Source organism: Schistocerca nitens, chromosome 4, assembly GCF_023898315.1.
Source record: "Schistocerca nitens isolate TAMUIC-IGC-003100 chromosome 4, iqSchNite1.1, whole genome shotgun sequence".
Lineage (NCBI taxonomy): Eukaryota > Metazoa > Arthropoda > Insecta > Orthoptera > Acrididae > Schistocerca > Schistocerca nitens.
In genome coordinates this window covers 326149292-326173733 of record NC_064617.1, presented here as the reverse complement: position 1 = coordinate 326173733, position 24442 = coordinate 326149292, and the positions used below count along the sequence as shown (strand labels likewise).

The 24442-nt window shown below is 43.9% G+C and overlaps 1 non-coding gene across 1 annotated transcript; it reads right to left on the bottom strand.

Annotated features, from left to right (window-relative positions):
* Positions 1-11053: 11053 nt before the first annotated feature.
* Trnat-ugu (transfer RNA threonine (anticodon UGU)) lies at positions 11054-11128 on the bottom strand. The gene has a single exon. It is a non-coding gene; the product is annotated as a tRNA-Thr (tRNA).
* Positions 11129-24442: the final 13314 nt, after the last annotated feature.

Genomic DNA, 24442 nt, shown 5'->3' with positions numbered 1-24442 from the left:
CAAAGAACTGACTTCAGCTATGATTTTCAACCGGCTGCGTCTGCACATTGTTATCATTTCTTGATCACAGCCGAAGTAGCAATTTTTCTAAGTACTATCACAGTCAACAATGGTCCAAATTAGAATGTTCCACATTGAACGCCTGTAATTATCCAAGATTACTCGTGGATGTTTCAACATATATTACATTTCATGACACGAGGATATATGCCTTACAGATCGGTGGGAGATAATATTGGTTTAATGGCTCAATGTAATCCAGCCAAATTTAACCTGAAGATGTGATTCATTATCGCGAAACCGGTTGTAACTTTTTAGCAGCTACAAGTGGAATCTGCAAGTTTTTGGAGATTTTATCACAAAAGTTTTTAAGGAATTTTTAGCTTTGCATATATTAAGCTGCGGTGCTCGCATATTAAACAGATATTTCTGAAATGGTTTGGCCTGTTTAGAGCCTCTACCTGATCCCAGATGAAACAGCTTTGGTATGAGTTAGAGCCGTCGACTTTGCTCCAGCTACCAGAGTCTAACATACATTCTCTGGTTTGGGATCTTCAGAAAGAATGGGTCGACATTCCTCCACAGACATTCAACCTAATAGCTGCCGGGAATTTTTCAGGAAATTTGGAGTTGTTTTAGATCAATAAAATTAATGTATGTTCACATATTTCGATACTGCATTATGCACAGTAATGAAAATGAAAATAAGATTAAGCCTATAAATACAGCTGAAGCTACATAAAAATACAGTAGCACGTGTCATCACGTGATGTATCGGAAGACGGATGCACGGAGGTGCACATTTAGGTTTTCCTTGATTCCCCTAAATCGTTTCCGACAAATGTCTTGATGGTTCCTTTGAAATGGCACAGTCGATATCCTTCCGCAATCTTAGCTTGTCCTCCGTCTCTAATGATCCCATTGTACCTGTAACTTATTGTGCAAGGTCTCCTTCGAAATACTCTCCTCCACAACTGCCACGCTTCCAGCGCCGTTTCCACTTACAGAAGCAGTCTTGGTATGTCCCTTGCTGGATCGAACGAAGCGCCGTCTGCGAGTTTTCTTTTATCTTGTTTATCGTTGCAAATCTTGGTCCTTTCAACGGAGTTTTCAACTTTGGAAATAAAAAAAAAAAGGGTCCGCAGGGTCCAGGTCTAGAGTGTACGAGAGATGAGGCAGCATACTGATTTCGTTTTTTTGTTCAATAGCCATGCCCCAACACGGATGAATGTGCTGGTGCGATAACGTGATGCAAGAGCCATGAATTGTATCGCCACATTTCAGGCCGTTTCTTTTCACATTTTCTCGCAGGCATCGTCGCAATAGTACCATCGATTACCAGTCTGTCCCTGTGACATAAATTCATTATCAGCTAATCCTTCAAAGTCAGAGAAAACTATCAGCATAGCTTTGACATTTGACTCGATCTGGTCTTGGTGAACCTTCCCCGACCGATAGTGAAGACTGAACCTTGATCTGAACATCATGACCGTAGACCCACGTCTCACCACTAGTTATGATTCTCTCAAGGAACATCTCGTTCTCATTTGCGTGATCTAAAAGCTCTTCACAAATGGCTAGGTGAAGGGCTTTCTGTTCTTGACTTATGAGCCATGGGACGAACCTGGCGGCAACATGATGCATTCCAAGATGCTGTGTCGGGATTTCATGACATGGTACAACTGAAAAGGTACATTCTTCTGCATTTTTTTGGACAGTCAGTCTTAGATTGGCACGTACAATTTCGTTGCTCCTGACAGGAGCATCGTCGATAGACATCGAAGGACGTCCTGAACGAGGATTATCATTAACTTCCGTCCACGCATTTTAAACCATGTGAACCATTTGTAACACCGAGTACGACTTAAGCACTTATCACCGTAGGCTTCCTGCTTCATTTAGTGTTTCTTGAGTTTAATGCAAAATATAATGTAGGCTCGTTGCTCCTCTAACTCTGCCATCTGGAAATTCGCAAACTGTGTAACACAACGTTCTGCTCATTACAGCACTGAACAATAACTGACAGACATACAACAATGAAACATCCGACAATTACACATTATACACAGGCATCTGCAGGGATACCAAACGCATTTCGCTCCAACGCACCAGTGGCACGAAATCGCGAACATTCCGGAATTTTTTGAAGAGACCTCGTACATTTAATAACGTTCACAACTCGCCGCTATTACCGTACTGTTCAACGCGCTGTGCAATGGTTTGCAAAGCATGGGGGCGAGACAAGCCCAGATCAGAGTCCTGTGACAGACTGACAACCGTGACTCTAGTAGACAGGCCAGCTTGAGTGTGGTTGCCAATCTCCGCCTCAGAAGACTCGATACAGGACCGGTTTAAGTACGATAACATGCATAACAGAGTTTACACGACTCGCAGACACACGGCGCACACGACTCCCGTCACTTTTATTAACCGATGGCTGCGAAAATACGAGTAGGACGAGCGTATGGCCATAAAGTGAAGTAAATAAATTTGTCAAATCAGTGCGATCAGTGCAAATCAGTGCGATCAGTACGACGGCATAAATGCTAGGAAAGGGTGAGAATTCTTCAATTTGAGATTCCTGTGTGCTGAGGGAGTCCGATGATGGAAGTAATACATCTGCAGCAATGTGTGGTGCGTTGCTGAAATGCCTTCTGTGTATTGTGTTAGTTTACCAAACAGGCCGAACACGTAAATTATAGTATCATTGAAATTACTCTTTAGTTGACGCTTCCACCTTTCGCCGTGGACGTAATGAATACCGAAATCGACATAAATAGTGTATATTTATGCTGACTGTTAAACGATATATTTGGTTTTGTTTCAGTACAGTTATGTGTCTAATGGAAATGGAAATGCAGTGGGGCTAGGGCCTCCCGACGGGTAGACCGGTCGCCTGGTGCAAGTCTTTCGAGTTGACGCCACTTCGGCGACTTGCGTGTCGGTGGAGATGAAATGATGATGATAAGGACAACACAACACCGTGGCTCTGAGCGGAGAAAATCTCCGACCCAGCTGGGAATCGAACCCGAGCCGTTAGGCATGACATTCCGTCGCGTTGACCAGGGACAGACATATGTCTAATCAAGTTAGAATTCTTCTCCTGGCGTGTATCATAAATGCAGTCCTATTTTGCAGACATTTTTGCCACAAAATGTTCTATGACCTGCCACCTAGCCGATTGTAATTTGTATGTGTAAGTATCGGTAAACGAACAGCAGGATGTTCAAACCAGTGCTGCGATTTGCCTGCGAACAGGAAATATTGACATATTTGTCACCACTACACATACGCGGGTTATGTATGAAAAGGATTGCCTGAGTGACTTGGACACTCCAATATTTCGTATGTAGGTCAGTGACATTTTCGTAAATATACATAATTGGGTAATCTTCTAAATAGAAATTTTAAGACAGGTGACAATACGATGCATCTCGTCGGCTGACGCCGTAGACATCACAGAACAGGGTACTTTGTGGAGAACAAATTGAGTGTTGCTATCTACGAGGGGCATTCAATAAGTAAGATGCAACACTTTTTTTTCCCGGATCATTTCGGTTGAAAAAGTGCGTAATTTGTTTTGGAACATTGTGAAATACTCCTGCTTCAGCTGCTACACTCCTGGAAATTGAAATAAGAACACCGTGAATTCATTGTCCCAGGAAGGGGAAACTTTATTGACGCATTCCTGGGGTCAGATACATCACATGATCACACTGACAGAACCACAGGCACATAGACACAGGCAACAGAGCATGCACAATGTCGGCTCTAGTACAGTGTATATCCACCTTTCGCAGCAATGCAGGCTGCTATTCTCCCATGGAGACGATCGTAGAGATGCTGGATGTAGTCCTGTGGAACGGCTTGCCATGCCATTTCCACCTGGCGCCTCAGTTGGACCAGCGTTCGTGCTGGACGTGCAGACCGCGTGAGACGACGCTTCATCCAGTCCCAAACATGCTCAATGGGGGACAGATCCGGAGATCTTGCTGGCCAGGGTAGTTGACTTACACCTTCTAGAGCACGTTGGGTGGCACGGGATACATGCGGACGTGCATTGTCCTGTTGGAACAGCAAGTTCCCGTGCCGGTCTGGGAATGGTAGAACGATGGGTTCGATGACGGTTTGGATGTACCGTGCACTATTCAGTGTCCCCTCGACGATCACCAGTGGTGTACGGCCAGTGTAGGAGATCGCTCCCCACACCATGATGCCGGGTGATGGCCCTGTGTGCCTCGGTCGTATGCAGTCCTGATTGTGGCGCTCACCTGCACGGCGCCAAACACGCATACGACCATCATTGGCACCAAGGCAGAAGCGACTCTCATCGCTGAAGACGACACGTCTCCATTCGTCCCTCCATTCACGCCTGTCGCGACACCACTGGAGGCGGGCTGCACGATGTTGGGGCGTGAGCGGAAGACGGCCTAACGGTGTGCGAGACCGTAGCCCAGCTTCATGGAGACGGTTGCGAATGGTCCTCGCCGATACCCCAGGAGCAACAGTGTCCCTAATTTGCTGGGAAGTGGCGGTGCGGTCCCCTACGGCACTGCGTAGGATCCTACGGTCTTGGCGTGCATCCGTGCGTCGCTGCGGTCCGGTCCCAGGTCGACGGGCACGTGCACCTTCCGCCGACCACTGGCGACAACATCGATGTACTGTGGAGACCTCACGCCCCACGTGTTGAGCAATTCGGCGGTACGTCTACCCGGCCTCCCGCATGCCCACTATACGCCCTCGCTCAAAGTCCGTCAACTGCACATACGGTTCACGTCCACGCTGTCGCGGCATGCTACCAGTGTTAAAGACTGCGATGGAGCTCCGTATGCCACGGCAAACTGGCTGACACTGACGGCGGCGGTGCACAAATGCTGCGCAGCTAGCGCCATTCGACGGCCAACACCGCGGTTCCTGGTGTGTCCGCTGTGCCGTGCGTGTGATCATTGCTTGTACAGCCCTCTCGCAGTGTCCGGAGCAAGTATGGTGGGTCTGACACACCGGTGTCAATGTGTTCTTTTTTCCATTCCCAGGAATGTATATAGTTTCTTGAAGTTCAGATAGGTGATGGTGCGATAAGAAGCCTCCAAAATGGCGTCTTAACGGAGGTACGTTACAGGCAGAGAACCGTCATTTTCTTTCGGGAGAAAACCAGATCATAACAGATACTCGTAGGCACTTGCGGAATATTTATGGAGACCCGGCACTGAACAAAAGGACGATGTGCTGTTGGGTGAGCCGTCTTTCATCATCGCAACAGAGTCACGGGAACCTGTCCGATCTGCGTACTGGCCGGCTGCACACAGCTGTGATTCCTTCTATGTTGGAATGCGCGATCACCCATACGAGGTAAATGGATGGATCACAATCACTCGCCTCGCTGCTCAACTGGACGTCTCTGTTGGCACTGCTGACACGTTCGTCCACCAGTTGGGGCTACTCAAAGGTGTGTGCCCACTGCATTCCTCGCCGCTCAGCAGAAGACCATGAACAGCATCGAAGGACCACCTGTGCGGAACAGCTTACACGCTATGGGGTTGACTGTGACAACTTGTTGACGACAATCCGCAAAGGCGATGAAACATGGGTTCGTCATTTCGAACCCGAAGTAAAACGGCAATCGATAGAGCAGTGCCGCAGCACCTCTACTGCGAAGAAAAAGTTCAACGCCACACCCACAGCCAGTAAAATGGCAACGGTATTCTGGGGCTCTGAAGGGGATATTCTGTGCGGTGTCCTGCCTCGTGTTACAATAATCAACTCTGAACAGTTTGTGTTACTCTCAGGAAATTGAAGAAACAACTGCAGCGAATTCGTCGCCCAAAAAATGTAAATGGACTTCTCCTTGGCAACACCTCACACATGTGTGTGCACTGCAGACGAGCCCACAAAAATTCAGTTGACTACCCTATAGCCCCAGTCTTCCTTCTTGCGACTTTAGTTTGGCCCTCCATGATGTGAGGTAATGTGGGAGTTGTGGCGCTCTGAAAATATTCTAAGTTCGGAGTAGGCGTGACCGCACGGGAGCTCAGCAAGCAGGGGCTCATCAGCAACTGAGTGGTGCGGAACACTAGCCTGAGCAAGAGGGGTAGTCCCAGCGCGTGGTCCTGGCCATCCGCGTGGCTGAGAATTCCATGTTGACGCTGTGTTGAGGAATGTGCTTTGTGTCGATGGAGAAGATTTGTATGCCGGGAGTGCCAAAGATGACAGACTTTGTGAAACCATAATCGCAGACACTTCACAGTTCATGTAGAAATTAATAGTAGCCAGAGGAATCATGATAACTCAAAAAGAAACATGTCGATTACCATTATTTGCACAACGATTCTGATGGTGTAATCAAATTTTCAACATCTTTATTAGTTTAAAGTTTAGTATCCTGCTTTAAATTATATGAGTGGCAATGAATTTCCAAAATCTAAACGGTCCATCCGATTTTGTCGCTCGACGTGTCTTTAGAAAGCTATTAGTGTAAACCTAAATTGGTATGAATTACAGTCACGTAACGTGAGTAGTACATGTAGTACTTCTACATTGGACAAACTGGTAGAAGCTTGACAACAAGATTTCAAGAACACATATATGCACTCTGTCTTAACAACCTGAACAAGTCGAACCTTGCCTCACATCATGTTCAACACCATCATTCTGCAAACAACATAGAACAGAATCTCGAAATACTCCATTTTGCCAATATAGGCTCAATACTTGATCTTCTTGAAGAAACTGAAATATTTATGTACACAAATACAGCACCTGACTGCCTACTCAATGATCAAATTGGACTGAGAAACAAATTTTTCCTTCAGAACTTTGGAGATTTACTAGTTCAAAACAAGTAACCACTCAACGGACCCTACACCGGCTCCCCCCCCCCCCCTCCCAACGACTTCCCCCCTCCCTCCCCTTACATCCTAACTACACTGGTGTCAATGTAATATCCTACCATGGAACAAAACCTGTACTATATTTCTAAATGTTAAAGCCCTCTACTGCTATCATAAATCAGTACTTTTATACATATTACTTCTAGCTGGAACAAACAGAAGCTGCTTTTACCAATATTCTACATCACTTTAATGTAAGAATAAAAATAAGTCAACAGTTAAAGTACTTTTGTTCATGGCATGGTTTTTAAATATAAAGTGTACACCCATACAAACAGCTTTAGTCCATTACAATCACTATAACTTTTATACATATACCTTTAGCTAAAATAAACAGAATCTACTCTTGCTAATACCCCAGATCATGTTAACATAACAACAGAAATAAGTCAACAGATCATCTGAAGATTTATTATTAATTTAAGTATAAAGGTACTCATCATACAGACAGCTGCATCTCACTGGGTATTTATGTTAATGCTAATCATGATAAAAAACTGCTATAAAATGTCTGTAATATACAAATATAAATAAGATATCAGATCACCTGAAGTTTGTTCTTGTAGTTATTTATTTATTTATTTTATTTTGTGCTCTCACGTTATCGCCAGTCTGATTAAAATATTTGCCCTTATATCGACTAAAATACATGCAAAGAACAACAAGTTACTTCTCTGTGCAAAGTAGGCCTATGCCATACTTTCTGTCAAGACCTTCGTTACAACCAACAGCTGTAAAGCGCATGCTGGATGCTGGAAAAGTCTCGCTGTTGGAGTGTAAATTAATATAGTTTGTGTGGAGTGTGTTTAGTGATATAACAACTGGACACCAAAATGGAGGCAGACAGATGGACACTAACCGAAAAAAGCCGCCTATACTGTCGTAGTAAGTAAAAACCTAAATTTACATCCATATCGACAGATAAGCTATAGTCATGGCGATACATTAAAGTGTGTTCCATCTTTTTGTCATAGAGCATTATGCTAGCAATAATGATGTAACTTCCTGAAACCATCTGAAGATGAACCTGAAAAGGTTCGAAAACCGGCCCATGGAATAAAACATAATTATTCAAAAAGTGACTGGTTGCAGTTCTGTATAACTTATTTACAGTATATTTAAGTTTTGATTTACTATTAGATATTCTATTCAACAAGTTAGCAACCTGCTTATCCTCCTTAGAGCGAGAATTGAAATGTGCATGTTCACGCTTGGCGATAACCACTTTGCTGACAATGGTAACTGCATGTAAGTGGCACAATAAAAGGTGTCCGATGGGTCCATCGTTTGGTTTAGTCGCATATCGGAATTGTCCGGAACACTTCATGTCATTTTCGCTGTTTCTTCATTTGTGTAAACGCTAGTGCACTAGCAGTCGTAGTGTCATAGTGTCAAAATTGCGTGGTGAAGTTAAATCCTGCAGTTTCTGTTGGTAGCGCTAGTGCCAATTACGTCAGCATTTCCTCTCACACGTGTCCGCCCACCGAAAGACCAGTTTCGTCATTAGATTTTTGTTCATCATTTTCAGCAACTGTATTTGAAGAACGCTGATGTGAAGAAGTAGCAAACTGGTTGCGTTAAAATTGTTTTTCAAAGCAAGTGGTGTGCTATTTCTTCACATCGTAAATCATATTACTCCATTCCTCCGTCCACCCCCCCCCCTCCACCACCCCCTCCATGAAGAGACACACACCCACTGTAATGGGACTTCTTATTTGTGTCACCAACACCTGTTTCACACAGCCAAACAGAAGGACTGGAAGTGATGAAAGCTCAAAAAATCCGCCACAACTGGGAAGTAAAATTGTTCTACTACAATTTTAAAAGAGCAATTACAAATATTTACCGACAGTTGCGAAAAGAAATGCATTGTAAAATAAAAATATCGACACTCAATATTGCCATTTCGATATCGATATATGGTGAAGAAAATAACGAGGGTGAATAGCAATATTTTCTGGAAAGGATACATATGTGTCCATGTTTTATCAATATCCCCACTTCAGGTGGATTTAGGATGTCATCCTCGTAAGTCATTTCGCTAAGAAATTATCCGGTAAATTTTAGGTTAAAACGCTTAGTTCAATGACGATTCCCTCCCGCAGCTTGTCACCTGTTCTAAACGCGTGTGTCTCCTAATGTGCAAAAATATTTAGTAAACATAACACACAATCAACACTTAAAACTTCCGGACTGATAGGCCGTGGTCGAAGTATAAAACTGTCTCCTGACGTTTCGGCTCCGACTGCGGGAGACATCCTCGGAAGTAAAGCGGCGAACTGCGAAGAGAACTCGAGGAAGCGCTGGTTATATAGGCAGTACAGAGGGCGCCACTGTCGACCACGTGGCGTCGGCTATGAGATTGTCTCTGGTATTGCCAACATTCTCGATTGAAAGTAATCGATCATCACGCTTGCGGTGCAACGCTGACATCCAAATTTTATCCAGTTTAACACCTTCGTCTTTCCTGTTAAAATTATTACGATGTTTATCAATTTCGATAGCCTCTCTATACAAGCGTGCATAATAATGCATAATAATATCAAAAACCTCGCATTATTATGGACGCTTGTATAGAGAGGCTATCGAAATTGATAAACATCGTAATAATTTTAACAGGAAAGACGAAGGTGTTAAACTGGATAAAATTTGGATGTCAGCGTTGCACCGCAAGCGTGACGATCGATTACTTTCAATCGAGAATGTTGGCAATACCAGAGACAATCTCATAGCCGACGCCACGTGATCGACAGTGGCGCCCTCTGTACTGCCTATATAACCAGCGCTTCCTCGAGTTCTCATCGCAGTTCGCCGCTTTACCTCCGAGGATGTCTCCCGCAGTCGAAGACGAAACGTCAGGAGGCAGTTTTATACTTCGACCACGGCCTATCAGCCCGGAAGTTTCAAGTGAAGACAGTACCGGCCGTGAAAGCTTACATTGTATGATCACACAATCAACAGTAAGGCACCACGTCAAGAAAAAAATTGGGGTCTGGTGTCGTGGCATCAGCACCTAGCTGCAAGGTCAGGTGGCTCGTTTGGTGGTGAAGACTTCCGCCTGCATATCTGGAGCCGCGATAAAGCCAGGAGTTAGGCTGATGGACGCGGTGGAGCTCACCCCCACCGCTCGCCGCCTGCCCCACAGGTGAGTCGGCTTATCAGGCAGGGGGAAGCCGACTGCGCCGCTGTCTGGGTGCGCAACCCCCTGGCACGCACTTCATCCCAAAGAAAGCGGCGGGCCGCTAGCAGCAAGAGATAAAAAGCAGCTCTAGGGCACGCTTTAGTCGGGAACTCGCTTAACCCATAGTCGCAGGGAATGAATCTGCAAGGAGAGAAGAGACTGCTTAGACTATGCTCGTCCGTTCTCTGTAGAGCATTGCTGTGCGGCATGGAACCTTTGGCGGAGAACATGGAAACAATACAAAGAAGGGTAGCTCGTTTTGTATTATCGCAAAATAAGGGGGAGAGTGTCATGGATATGACGCGTGAGTTGAGGCTGCAGTCATTAAAACAATGGCGGTCTTCGATGCGGCGAGATCTTTTCACCGAATTTCACCCTCCAACTTTATCCTCCGAATCCGAAATATTTTGTTCATGGCCACCTGCATATGGAGAAATGATCATTGTACAGAGATTTAAGTGTTGGTTTTTCCCTCGTGCTATTCGAGAGTGGAACGGTAGAGAAATAGTACAGAAATGGTTCGATGACCCCTCCGCCGCACTTACGTGTGAACTGCAGAATAATTATATAGACAAGGGTGCTAGGGGCTGAAACCAAGGAAGTTTGTGTCGATCGGAAGGAGAACTCCAGATCTCGATTGTCACCCGATGTAATCAATTGAGAATAGAATAGTATTAATGAATCGTTGGACCGTTTGTAATGGACATTGCTTGTCCTTGATATATGTCCGAAGGTTCAAGAAGGTAAATAAAAATGTAAATATTCGAAATTAAGAATGTTCTTCTTGTTGATATTTTGACACAATTTTACATTCGGAAAATGTAAATATTACAAGATACGTATATGAAGATGGTATCTGTTCCCGAAAGGACATATACCATTGATGGCCGTGCAACTTCTCTAGAACGAAATGCTAATTAAATCGAAACCCTTACCTGCCGACAGGTGTTGTTGATATGCATCAATGGGGACATCTGAAAATGTATGCCCCGACCGGGACTTGAACCCGGGATCTCCTGCTTACATGGCAGACGCTCTGTCCATCTGAGCCACCGAGGGCAGAGAGGATAGTGCGACTGCAGGGACTTATCCCTTGCACGCCTCCCGCGATCCCCATATTCCCAACAGTCCACAACCTATATTCGTTAGTACTCCTAATAGGTATTTGTTCATTCACTCATTACTCGCGCCAGACTATGCTGTTGGGAATATGGGGCTCGCGGGAGGCGTGCAAGGGATAAATCCCTGCAGTCGCACTATCCTCTCTGCCCACGGTGGCTCAGATGGATAGAGCTTCTGCCCTGTTCCACTCGCGAATAGTGCATGGGAAGAAGGTTGTCGGTAAGCCACTGTATTGGCTCTAATTTCACGAACTTTCTCCTCGTGGTCAACACGCACGATGTACGTGGGGGGAAATAATACACTAAGTTGTCCGACTCCTGCTGAAAAGTGCTCTCCGTAATGCACAACGCCTCTCTTGTAACGTCTACCAGTGGAGTTTGTTTAGAATCTCCGTAACGCTCTCTCTCGCCAGTTAAACGATCCCGTGACGAAACGTGCAGCTCTTCGTTGTATCTTCTCTCTCTCTTCTATCAGCCCTACCTATCCCAGATAGGTGAGTAATATTCAAGAATGGGGCAAGGAAACGCGTTATAAGCCACTTCTTTCGTGGATGATATGCATTTTCTTAAGATTCTTCCGATCACTCTGAGTCTGGTCCCTGCTTTTTACACTATCTGTTTTTTGTAATCGCTCCACTTAAGGTCGCTCTAGATAGTAACGCCTGGATATTTTACGGCACACACTGTCTCCGGCTGTTTGTCATCAATAGTGCAGCTGTACAGTAGTGTATTTCTTTTCCTATGTAATCGCAATATGTTACATTTATTTACGTTCAGGGTCAACTGCCAGAGCCTGCACCAATCACCAATTCTCTGCAGGTTGTTCTGCAAATCCTTACTATCTTCTGACGCTACTTTGGTATAAACAACTGCATCGTCTGCAAAAAGCCTTAAAGAGCATCCGACGCTTTCTGCTAGACCATTTATATATAATGTAAACCACATCAGTCCTATCACACTTCCCTGTGGTACTCCGGATGTTACTTTTACATCTGTCGGTTTGTTCCGTTAAGAGCGACGTGTTGAGTTCTATCTGCAAGATAGTCTTGAATCCAATTGCAAGTCTGCTCCGATACTCCATAAGCTCGTATTTTTTTCATTAAACGAAAGTGCGGGACGGTGTCAAACGCCTTACTGAAATCAAAGAACACGGCATCAACGTGTCCACTGCGCTGTGGATCTCATGGAGGAACAGAGCGAGCTGAGTTTCGCAGGATCTCTGTTTGCGGAATCGAAGTTGATTCTTATAGAAGGGATGTTCATTTTCCAAAAACTTCATAGTTCTTGAGCATAAAAAATGTTCCATAATCCTACAACAGATAAACGTCAACAACATACACTATGTGATCAAAAATATCCGGACTTACAAGTTCGTGGCATCTTCCATCGGTAATGCTGGAATTCCATGTGGTGTTGGACCACTCTTAACCTAGATGACAGCTTTCATTCTCTCAGGCATACGTTCAGTCAGCTGCTGGAATGTTTCTTAGGAAACGCCAGCCCATTCTTCACGGAGTGCTGCACTGGGCAGAGGTATCGATGTCGGTCGGTGAAGCCTGCAACGAAGTCGGCGTTCCAAAACATCCCAAAGGTGTTCTATAGGATTCAGGTCAGGACTCTGTGCAGGCTAGTCCATTACAGGGATGTTATTGTCGTGTAACCACTCCGCCACAGTTCGTGCATTATACACAGGTGCTCGATCGAACTGAAAGATGCAATCGCCTTCCCCGAATTGCTCTTCACACAGTGGGAAGCAAGAAGATACTTAAAACATCAATGTAGGCAGGCCTGTGCTGTGATAGTGCCACGGAAAACAACAAAGGGTGCAAGCCCCCTCCATTAAAAATACGACCACACCATAACACCACCTTCTCCGCACCTACACACGCTGGCAGATGACGTTCACCGGGCATTCGCCGTTCCCACACTCTGCCATCGGATCGCCACATTGTGTACCGTGATTCGTCACTCCACACAATTTTTTACCACTGTTCAATCGTCCAATGTTTACGCTCCTTACACCAAGCGAGCCGTTGTTCGGCATTTACCGGCGTGATGTGTGGTTTACGGACAACAGCTCGACCATGAAATTCAAGTTTTCTCACCTCCCGGCTAACTGTCATAGTACTTGCAGTGGATCCTGATGCAGTTTGGAATTCCTGTGTGATGGTCTGGATAGATGTCTGCCTATTATACATTACGACCCTTTTCAACTGTTGGCGGTCTCTGTCAGTCAACAGATGAGGTCGGCCTGTACGCTTTTGTCCTGTACGTGTCCCTTCACGTTTCTACTTCACTAACATCGTAAACAGTGGCCCTAGGGATGTTTAGGAATGTGGAAATCTCGCGTGCACACGTATGACACAAGTGACACTCAATCACCTGACCACTTTCGAACTCCTTTATTTCCGCGGAGCGCCCGATTCTGCTCTCTCATATGGAGCTCTCTGATATGGAGCACCTGGCAGTAGGTGGAAGCACAGTTCACCTAATATGAAAAACGTATTTTTTTTGTTGTCCGGATACTTTTGATCACATAGTGTAGGTCTATGATTGGATGGGTCTTTCTCTTAAACAGGAATGATCTACGCTTTTTTTCAGTTGCTAGGTACCTTTAGTTGCTCAAGCGGTCTACGATAAATTGCTGCTAGAAGAGGAGCAAGTTCTTTCGTATAATCTTTATAGAATCTAATAGGTATCTCATCCGGTCCTGACGCCTTTCCACTACTAAGCGATTGTAGATGTTTTTCCATTCCGTGATCGGTTATCTCAATATCTGCCGTTTCGACTTTCGTACGATGATTGGAAGGAGGGACAGTGTTACGATCTTCCGTGTTGAACTTCAGAAGATCCAATTCAGTATTTCGGCCTTCTCTCTGTTACCTTCCTTTTCGGTACCAGCGTGGTCGCTGAGAAAATGACACACTGATTTTACAGTCTACCAAAATCTCGTAGGGTTTATACTCAGGTCGGCTGACAACGTCTAACTTTCAAAATCATCGAACGCTTCTCTCATTGCTCTCCTTACCCTCATTTTCGCTTCTTTCAGCTTTTGTTTGTCAGCTAGGTTTTTACTTATCTTGAATCTGAGATGAAGCCCTCTTTGTTTACACAGCGCTTTTCTAACACGACTATTAAACTATGGTGGATCTTTCCCATCCATTAAAACCTTACTCGGAACATACTTGTCTGTGTCATCTTCGCTCATCACTGAATATTTTATGATGACTGCTGATATATTCTGAAATTTGTATCCTGTTACCCTTGCTGAACAAATATATCTTCCTGTCTTTCTTAACATTCCTTGTAGGACCCATCGTCATAGATGCTGTTACAGCCTTACGAACAGTGATACCTTACTTAGCGTTAACTGATTCGATAGGTTCAGGTGTTTTTGTTGACAGGAGGTATAAGACATTACCCTCACAAGTTGGTTCTCCAACTATCTGCTTAAGATAATTTTTCGGACAAGATATCCAGAACAATGCCACACGAATCCCTGTTTCACGTTTCTTTTCATTCGGTCAATAGGCTGTTTAACTGAGCCTGAAATTTCTATAAAATGAAATCCTGAACTTACAGAATTTTTTAGAGCATCCAAGAGGCTTCCTTTCGGCCCTGCGAAAGAGGGAAGTCTTTACTCCACATGGAATGGCGTCAGCCTGTCGCACGTCCTCCTCCACACTGGAAGGAGGAAAAATTTTAGCAACAAACAGTTGCCGAGCTGCCAGTGAGAAAGCAAGACGGCAAGAATGAATATCTCCCAACTGACCTTCGAATTCGCTCGATGTTTTACATGTTGAGTTTGGACCGTTCACTGTCTCTATTTTGCTTATTTTTCCACGTTTCAATACACCTTCTTCCTGTTTACATTTTTGATCTGTGTCCAGTTTTTGATGGGCTATCTGACTGGTGTGCAATGAGAAGTTTTCCTTGATAGAGGCTATGTATCCTCCCTAGGAACCTCACTGGGGGGGGGGGGGGGGGGGAGGGGGGGGGGGAATGGCGCCAGTGGGCCCCGTGCTCACTCCTTCTACCTTCTATGAGGACCCATCCACGACTGCGTCACATTCATGCGACACAATTATAACAAATGTTAGGGCTGTATCTTTAAAATCGTTCTTTCATCCATATTATCAACATGTGGCATTCATCAGCCATTAGAGATATAATAGTCACTTCGGTAAAATGAATCGAAAGAATGATATGCGAAACATATGAGTCCATTACTTGACAGACACGTTCCAAGTTTTTTCATTGCATATTCAAAACTGTGGCTGATTGGAGTAGCTGGCATTGAAGATCTTGTTGGGACGTCTTTCTTTAACAATTAATCATAATTATTTTTTCATGATGATTAAATCCACTCCAGTTGTAATTGACAAACACTTTATTTGGATAAACGCGTTCACACGACCCAGGTTTCAGGATTTAAATCCCACTTTCAGGCGCTTGGTTGTGTATCAGAAAATTGTACCAGTCATGTAAAAAATCCAACAAAATTTTCAAGTAACATGCGAAATAAGAGAACAGAGGACATGAAAGGTCTGCATGTCAGAGTACTTAATAACAGATGTTTTGCGATTTAGCTGATTATTTATAATAACCCTGTGTGAAATTCTTTCACGAAAGTTTCAGAAGGAAATTGATCCAAGTCGCGTATGGCGTCAAGCGTTGTAATGTAAGCAGTCATTTTTGTATATTAATGGATATATTATTGCGTATCAGACCAATTCGGAACTGAATTTAATGAACTTGGGCCACTGTAATTCTGAACACTTGCACAGGGTGAATATTAATAAAACCGACAAACTGCAGGGACGGATTCCTGACCGGAAATGGAGGAAAAATAGTCCTACGAACGTGTGTACGGATATGCATCGTTGCCACGGTAGATGGTGCTGGCGAATGTCAGTTCCTCTGACCACGTGCCGTGTTTTCCTTGTGTGTTGCTGGCTGTATGGATGACGCAGCTTGCTGTATACAGCAGAATGGTTCGGTACTCAAGTCGAGAACAAACCGAGATGATGTTTTTGTACGGCCAAGCTGATGGAAACGGTCGAGAGGCAGCACGGCTATACCAAACTAAGTACCCTCACGGACACCAACCACATCACACAACATTTCAAGCCCTTCTTGGGCGTCTGTGTGAGCGTAGGTGCTACACAAACGTGTAGGGATGCGGCGGACTGTGCGTACACCAGATGTGGAAGACTGGTTTCTACAGGGCATTGAGGTGAACGCTAGTACAAACTCCAGGCAAGTGGTCCTGTAACATCTCGTAATCCACCGTACGATTTTTGTATCCTGCATGACTACCGCAACTATTCCTATTAATTGAAATCCCGTGGAGGCGATGCAGCTCTGTACTGTTTTCCGGGACGATTTGTTGTCGTTGCACGCACATTGTCCATTTTCGGATACACATTCATTGGAACTTTCGTCCTACATTTAGTCAGGAATCCGTTCCTGCAGTTTGTCGGTTTCATTAATGTTCGCTCTGTACATATTCTTCTATTGTTTTAATTGTACAGTTATAATTTTTTGTTATTCATTGTCATTCAGTCTCTTAGCTCATGCTACTCATTCACCTTTAGTTAAGGTGTATTTGTTACTTGAGAATGCGCTACATCTAGCATTGTTGTTTAGACTCCGCAGATACACTAAGTCTCACTTCCTCGTCGGTAAGACGTATGTGCCTTAACGCTTGGCATAGATATTGATAGTGTTAAACTGAAATGACCCAGATAACAGTATTAACAGTCACTGCAGTTGCACACAGTATATTTCTTTTTAAGCAGTTGAGTAAAGTGTGACAGTATATGTTTATTAAGACATACTTGATAATAAATTGATAAATTTTCTAGCTAATACGTTGATCGCTATTCTACCCTGTTGTGACTGGTGCTCATCCTCTAAGGTTCCTTTCGCACCAGGAATGTAGTAGTGGTATTAAATGTGTTTTACCTAATGTGACACTGTGGAATGAATGGCGGGAAAGGGGCAGTTTATAACCTGTACAGGAAAATAGTGTGCCAGTTCCCCCTCAAACAGCTGTTAAATAGGGCAGAAAAAAATTGCACAGTGAACTGAACGAGGCACAGCTGCATTCCTTCCCTTCTGGTCGGCCGCCCAAGCGCTGATGTGGTGGCCATGATTTTCGCAGAGGACATGGCTGACGGGCCTCAAGCCCACAGAGAAAAAAAACAACCACCGTACCTGAGTTACGAGTCCGCTTACGTGTAGCAACGTTTGAGTGGTACCTTTTCTCCTGACGACGGGACAGCAGCTTGCTGCGCTGTTATCGTAATTTGATCAAGTCCCAAACAGGTTATGTGTTTGAAGTTCTCTTAGACGTTTCATTCAGATATCACAGAAAGAAGTATATAGTTAGACTAGGAAAAAAAGAAATTGAGTACTGAAATTCGCCGACTACAAAAGATAAAAATTATTTGCGAACGTCGGTAAATTTATCATGTTGTCCGCTATAATTTGGCGAAAACCATACGTCGATACATTTATTCACTATGGATATATTTGGAGGGTCTGCTTTAACTGCTTCAGTCTGTATAAGGCGAGGGATCTAGGGTCGGAGATTTAGTCAGCAGTACAAAAATGGTTCAAATGGCTCTGAGCACTATGGGACTTAACATCTGAGGTCATCAGTCCCCTAGAACATAGAACTAATTAAACCGAACTAAACCAAGGACATCACACACATCCATGCCCGAGGCAGGATTCGAACCTGCGACCGTAGCAGTCACGCGGTTCCGGACTGAAGCGCCTAGAACCGCTTGTCCACAACGGCCGACAGTCAGCAGCACAGCTACGCCGAATTCACGTCGCTCGATTTTATCTTTCACGGAACTGTTGACTCAGAAAAGTGAAATACAGGGAACGTACTTTAAAATTTTCGAACGTGTTTTGGACTTCGTTTTCGCACTGTACAAATATTTAGTAACGTAACTGTGTGAAAATGCTGATAAATTTATACTTTCATGTATGTGCTGAAGTTTGAGTTTTCTATGATTATATCGGGTCGGGACTTCAGATAATTTTAATTGAAGTATTCATGTATGGCAGCCCAAAGATTTTCGTACGCATTCCGTTCCGTGGCATAAAACCGCGCTGCAGCTCTAAATTATTTCCGACAGTTAAGATCGATAGCGTTTCAGGCCGGGCAAACATGTTATGAGATTTTATTAATTTTCATCCTTAAGTTGCCGGATAGTAGAATTCCGGTAGCTACGTAAGGGGGTATTTCAAGTAAGAACAGGAGTTTTAGTACAAGAATGCATCATTTATACAAATTACAAGCCTCCGTCAATATCCACGTAGTGATAAACAAAATTTACTGCAAGTGTGGATGTGCTGGCTAGGCGCAGTGTTTTGTAATTTCCCGCTGTGCCCTAGTATCCGACGCTTATGGGACAGCAGAGAAATAATTGAAGAAAAGGCAAAATTCAATCATTTATATAACAAGAAAGACATTTACCGCTACCATGTAAGCGTTGACTGTTAGGAATTATCCAAAAGTATTGACCGATCATAGTTGTTACTAAAATTTTGTATTTTTGGGGATCCACAGCCTTCTGATGTTTAATAAACGTTAACATGGTCCGTAGTAGGCTGTAACACGATTTTTACTTAATCGTGCGATTAGTTAATTTCAACTGCTTGTCATTGTCAAGAACCTATAAAATCAATTTGCAAAAGCACTACGTTGTCTGCATACATCGCCATATACAAATAACACTTTCACACCTCACATTAAGATAAAATATTACCGCACAAATTTCTTAAAACCGCAATATTGAGTTACTATGTGGTTGTAAGAAATTTGCGCAGTAATGTTTTATCTTAATGAGAGGTGCATGCAGATAATGTAGTGCTTTTCTAGATTGGTTTTACAGGTGCTTGATAAGGAGAAGTAGTCGAAATTAGCTAATCGTACGATTAAATAAAAATCACATTACAGCCTACTACGGAGTGTGTTTACGTTTATTATAGTTGTTAATGTTCGAATTTAATGTTACAGCTGTATCCGAGTGCAGAACGAGGCCTTCTCAAATTGATTGGGATTTGATTCAGGAACAGATTAATATAGGAATTTTATTCCACAGACATCTTGAAAAACTATAATGAAAGATACGAGCATTTTTTCGAAGAGTACGTTTAAATGAAAAATTAGAATTTGATGTGTTGTAGATATAATTTCTGGTGAATGATTGGTTGGGAATGTACAAGGGAAACGACGATGGTTAAGGAAATATTCTTCTGATCTGATTTTGGAGTAAAAACAGAATCTGTAATTTAGGAAGAACTTCCCGTCGGTGGCACGATCATTCCTTCTAGGATGGGGAAGGAAATATACCGTGCCCTTTCAAAGGAACGATTCCGTTATTGGTCTGGAGTGATTTAGCAAAACCACGGAATATCTAAATCTGGATGGCCGGATGGGAATTTGAAACATCGTCCTCCTGAATGGGAGTCCATTGTGCTAGCCACTGCGTCACTTCTCCCGATCCGTAATTTAGATGGATGGACTAGAAGTTGAACACCGTTCCTCGCGATTACGAGTGTCATCTCCGTCAGTATTAAGAACAACTGGAAATTTCCGCTGAGCATTCGCACAGATTTTGACGTCATTCTGAGCTGGTGGTGGTGGTTAGTGTTTAACGTCCCGTCGACAACGAGGTCATGAGAGACGGAGCGCAAGCTCGGGTTAGGGAAGGATTGGGAAGGAAATCGGCCGTGACCTTTCAAAGGAACCATCTCGGCATTCGCCTGAAACGATTTAGGGAAATCACGGAAAACCTAAATCAGGATGGCCGGAGACAGGATTGAACCGTCGTCCTCCCGAATGCGAGTCCAGTGTGCTAACCACTGCGCCACCTCGCTCGGTCATTCTGAGCTGCCTGCGATCTTAGTATATTACGAACAACTTCTCGTACGGCACTGCAAAGGCACGTATAAGCTTCACACTTTTATGTGGCTGAAATCCAAAATGGAGGTGGCGGTTTTCGATTGGAGCAGTGTGATGAATATATATAAACAACGTTATGCTAACAGGAATTCTGTTTTGTGATGAAATTACATTTCTTCTATATCAAGTATCAAACTGAAATTATGTGGGTATGATGTGAATCACGAAACGTTTGAAAACAGTTACGTGCAGCTACGATACGAAACGTATCGGATTGTCCTTCGCTGCAGAGCAAACTGTCACCAGCTACTGGTAGACAGACTCTCTGGAACCCTAGCCCTTCCCTATAATGTAAAACTTGAAGTAAAACGTTTTCAAGTACATGAAGTTTTGCGCTCAACCTCTCGGGCCACTTTACGTGCAGCGGCGTCCGGGAAACTTTATGGAACTGTTTTCAGAGAAGAAATGGGCCACTGAACCTTTCGCCTGCAAGCAACTCAATCCACTTTTTTCTGTGTGACTACAATTCTCAGATGATTTTCGATGGTGAAGTATCAGACTTTCTAGTTTATAGTAAAGGACCTATTTCGGTAGATATGATAGACAATCAGGTGAAAGCAGACAACATCGTGTAAGTGACGAATGTAAAAAAAGTAAAATTTTGTTTGGTTTATTTTACCTGTTGCATCACTCACAAGACAAAAAATGACCCGTTTTTATTCTGTAACGTACCGGTATAGTAAGTTGAAAAAAGTACGCTGTTTCCACGTAGATATCCCACGTTTAGTGAACGAGAAGAAATAAGATCGCAATTTAAAGCAGTGTCAACACAAAGCTCAGCAGAGAGACTGTTATGAGGAATATAAGATAAATCCGACAGGTGCACAACGAATCTCCCCAGGCGTCATTCCAAAGTATCGAAGCTTTGGTCAACCTAAACGTTTAGAACAACGCATTACGCCGAATGGGGTTAGATACAGATCTGGAAGGTTTGTCCTCAAAATATTATGTAATGGTGATGATAGTCCAGTTGAATTTCTAAAATTGTGACTGATTTAAGAACTACATGGTTACTATGACTGGTACACTTGATTTGGTATCTTAAAAGGTAGATCGAACACAACCGAACAAAGAAGAGAAACTTGTGAACTATCGCGTGATTAGGCATCATTCATAAAAAACATATTTACAAGACGATGAACGAATAATTCTGTGTTGTATCAACGGCTGTTGAACAATAACTAACTAGAGTATAAAAACGAAACTTCCTGGCAGATTAAAACTGTGTGCCCGATCGAGACTCGAACTCGGGACTTTTGCCTTTCGCGGGCAAGTGCTCTACCAACTGAGCTACCGAAGCATGACTCACGCCCGGTCCTCACAGCCTTACTTCTGCCAGTATGTCGTCTCCTACCTTCCAAACTTTACAGAAGCTCTCCTGCGAACCTTGCAGAACTAGCACTCCTGAAAGAAAGGATATTGCGGAGACACGGTTTAGCCACAGCCTGCGGGATGTTTCCAGAATGAGATTTTCACTCTGCAGCGGAGTGTGCGATGATATGAAGCTGATATCAGCGCACACTCCGCTGCAGAGTGAAAATCTCATTCTGGAAACTAGAGTATAGTTTTAAGTGAGGTTGAACTCTTATCTAGCCAAAGGTTAGGCTGGAAATACATCTTCTACTGACCATGTGAGTGGCTAAAGAGCGGCATGTGACTGTCGGACTGATTTCACTTCTTAACTCCTTAAGGGAAACTGATGTTCATGATGACATGAGGGGCATACGGCCACAGCAATAAAAAAATGGTTCAAATGGCTCTGAGCACTATGGGACCTAACTTCTAAGGTCGTCAGGCCCCTAGAGCTTAGAACTACTTAAACCTAACCTAAGGACATCACACACATCCATGCCCGAGTCAGGATTCGAACCTGCGACCGTAGCGGTCACGCGGTTCCAGACTGTAGCGCCTAGAACCGCACTGCCACCCCGGCCTGCCAGATATGAAATGCGAATAATTACCGAGTACCTATGTTCTCTGCCTTTTGGTGGAACAAACGCGGAAGGAAAACCAGAAGAATAATGAAATAAAAATAGGTCTATTTTTAAATGATTTCAGTGCTGATAGTAAGAAGATAACAGAAAATTTAATTAAAGGTCATCTATGTTCAAAATTAGAATGACATAGTTTTAAAAATATAAATACCTCGTATTTTCCTTTATCTATTTGGTCTCAACTGGCTTCAATGTCGAAGCCTCATTATCAGCGACTCATGCTTGATAAGCAATCGCCTTGAAAATTGTCATCAAATAAGAAAGTACAGCTATGTCTGGTAAGACAGTTCGCTACATCCACAGGTTCTAACTACAAACAATGAAAACACAGGTTCAAGAATGACACAGTCGTGCTAAAAATCGTTCGAGACAACATTGTAATTTATCATCAAATCTGTTTTACTTGTGCAGCTAAACGCCAATTTTGGAAACTGAACCGAGCGGTAGCATGGAACAAAACATACGTTAAGGAAATGAAAGCAGTTAAAAAATAAACTTTAATGATGTCATTGACGAAGTGAAATAACTTCTACGTTGTGCCGTGTCGTTGTACAAAATAATTTAATTATAAATTTAAAACCAACTTTTCGACCTACTGCTACTGCTTTCCTCAGGACAAGACTCGTTTTGGTGGAGGAAAGATGGCTCTATTTATTGCAACCGATCAGTGTCAATACGTCATATTTTTGAAACTTTATTGGTCCTAGAATATAATAGGGCTAGTCAAGATGGAAGGGGGAGTGTGGGGAAGAACCCATTGGTGGGCTACCCGGATCTGTAGGTGATCGGTGTCAGTCTGAAAACCAGTGCTTGGCTACTGGTTTGCACGTTTTCTCCCTAGTGCTCGCGGAAATCCTCTGACAGTTTGCCTGTAGTTGTTTGTTTATGCTGTCGCGTCCGTGCTCAGTGGTGCTTCTGCCCCCCGACCGTCCGTGGTCCGCTGGACTGGGATAGCCGGCAGCGAGGACGCCGTAAGTCTGTAGCCGTGGCCGGCCGAGGTGGCCGACCGGTTCTAGGCGCTACAGTCTATAGCCGCTCGATGCTACGGTCGCAGGTTCGAATCCTGCCTCGGGCATGGATGTGTGTGATGTCCTTAGGTTAGTTAGGTTTAAGTAGTTCTAAGTTCTAGGGGACTGATGACCTCAGAAGTGAAGTCTCATAGTGCTTAGAGCCTTTTGAACCATCTTCTGTAGCCGTCCTCTCTATTCATGTTGTCTGCTGTCAACATAGTTCATACACTCCTCCTGTTTTTAGTTTGTTGGCTGCTTCCTTGGTGGAACCCATCATGTTGTGGATCCTGTGGCTGCTACGGAAAATCGGTTTCAAACTTCATTTGGCGGAGGACGTTGTCTACCTGCCCACTCCCGTTCTTCACATTTTTTCTTTCGTTTCCTTTTGTGAGTGCACTAGTAGAAGTTTCTCTTCATTGCCATCTTCTCTTGCTATATTTCAGTTGACTTTGGTTTCCTTTCTTATAATGTCATTGTTATAACCATTGGCGTGAAACGCGTCGCGTAGTTCCCTCTGTTCTTCTTTTCTTTTTTGTGAGGGAGCTACGCCACAGGTTTCGCCTTTGAAACCACTTTTCCACAGCAGCCGCAAGATCCACGACATGATAGATTCCACCAGGGAAGCAGCCAACAAGCTAAATATTGCTGGAATGTATGAAATACGTTGTGAGTGCGGAGCTGTCTTCATAGGGGAGACTCGGAGACCAGTTAGCATACGAGTAGCAGAACATGAATTGTTCGTGTGATTAGCACAGAATAATAAATTGGCGATACCGGAACACCATTGTGACTGTGAACAGCCTGTCTTGTTCAAGGAAGTGCTGTGTACTGACGAAAAAGTCCTGTACGCACCACGCGAAATTCGAGAGGGGACAGATATTATTGCCCGCTGGTGTGGCCGAGCGGTTCTAGGCGTTTCAGTCCGGAACCGCGCTGCAGCTACGCTCGCAGGTTCGAATCCTGCCTCGGTCATGGATGTGTGTGATGTCCTTAGCTAAGTTAGGTTTAAGTAGTTCTAAGTCTAGGGGACTGATGACCTCAGATGTTAAGTCCCACAGTGCTTAAAGCCATATGAACTGAAATTATTAAGCACTCAGACAACATCAACAGAGAGAACGACTACACTCTTCCGGCGTCTTGGCTGCCGGCCATACCAGTCTAGCGGACCGGGCCGCAGGCGGTCGCGGGGTAGAAGCCTCACCGGTGAAAAGACGCGACGGCCTAAACAAACAGCTACAGGTAAACTATCACAGGGTTTCCATT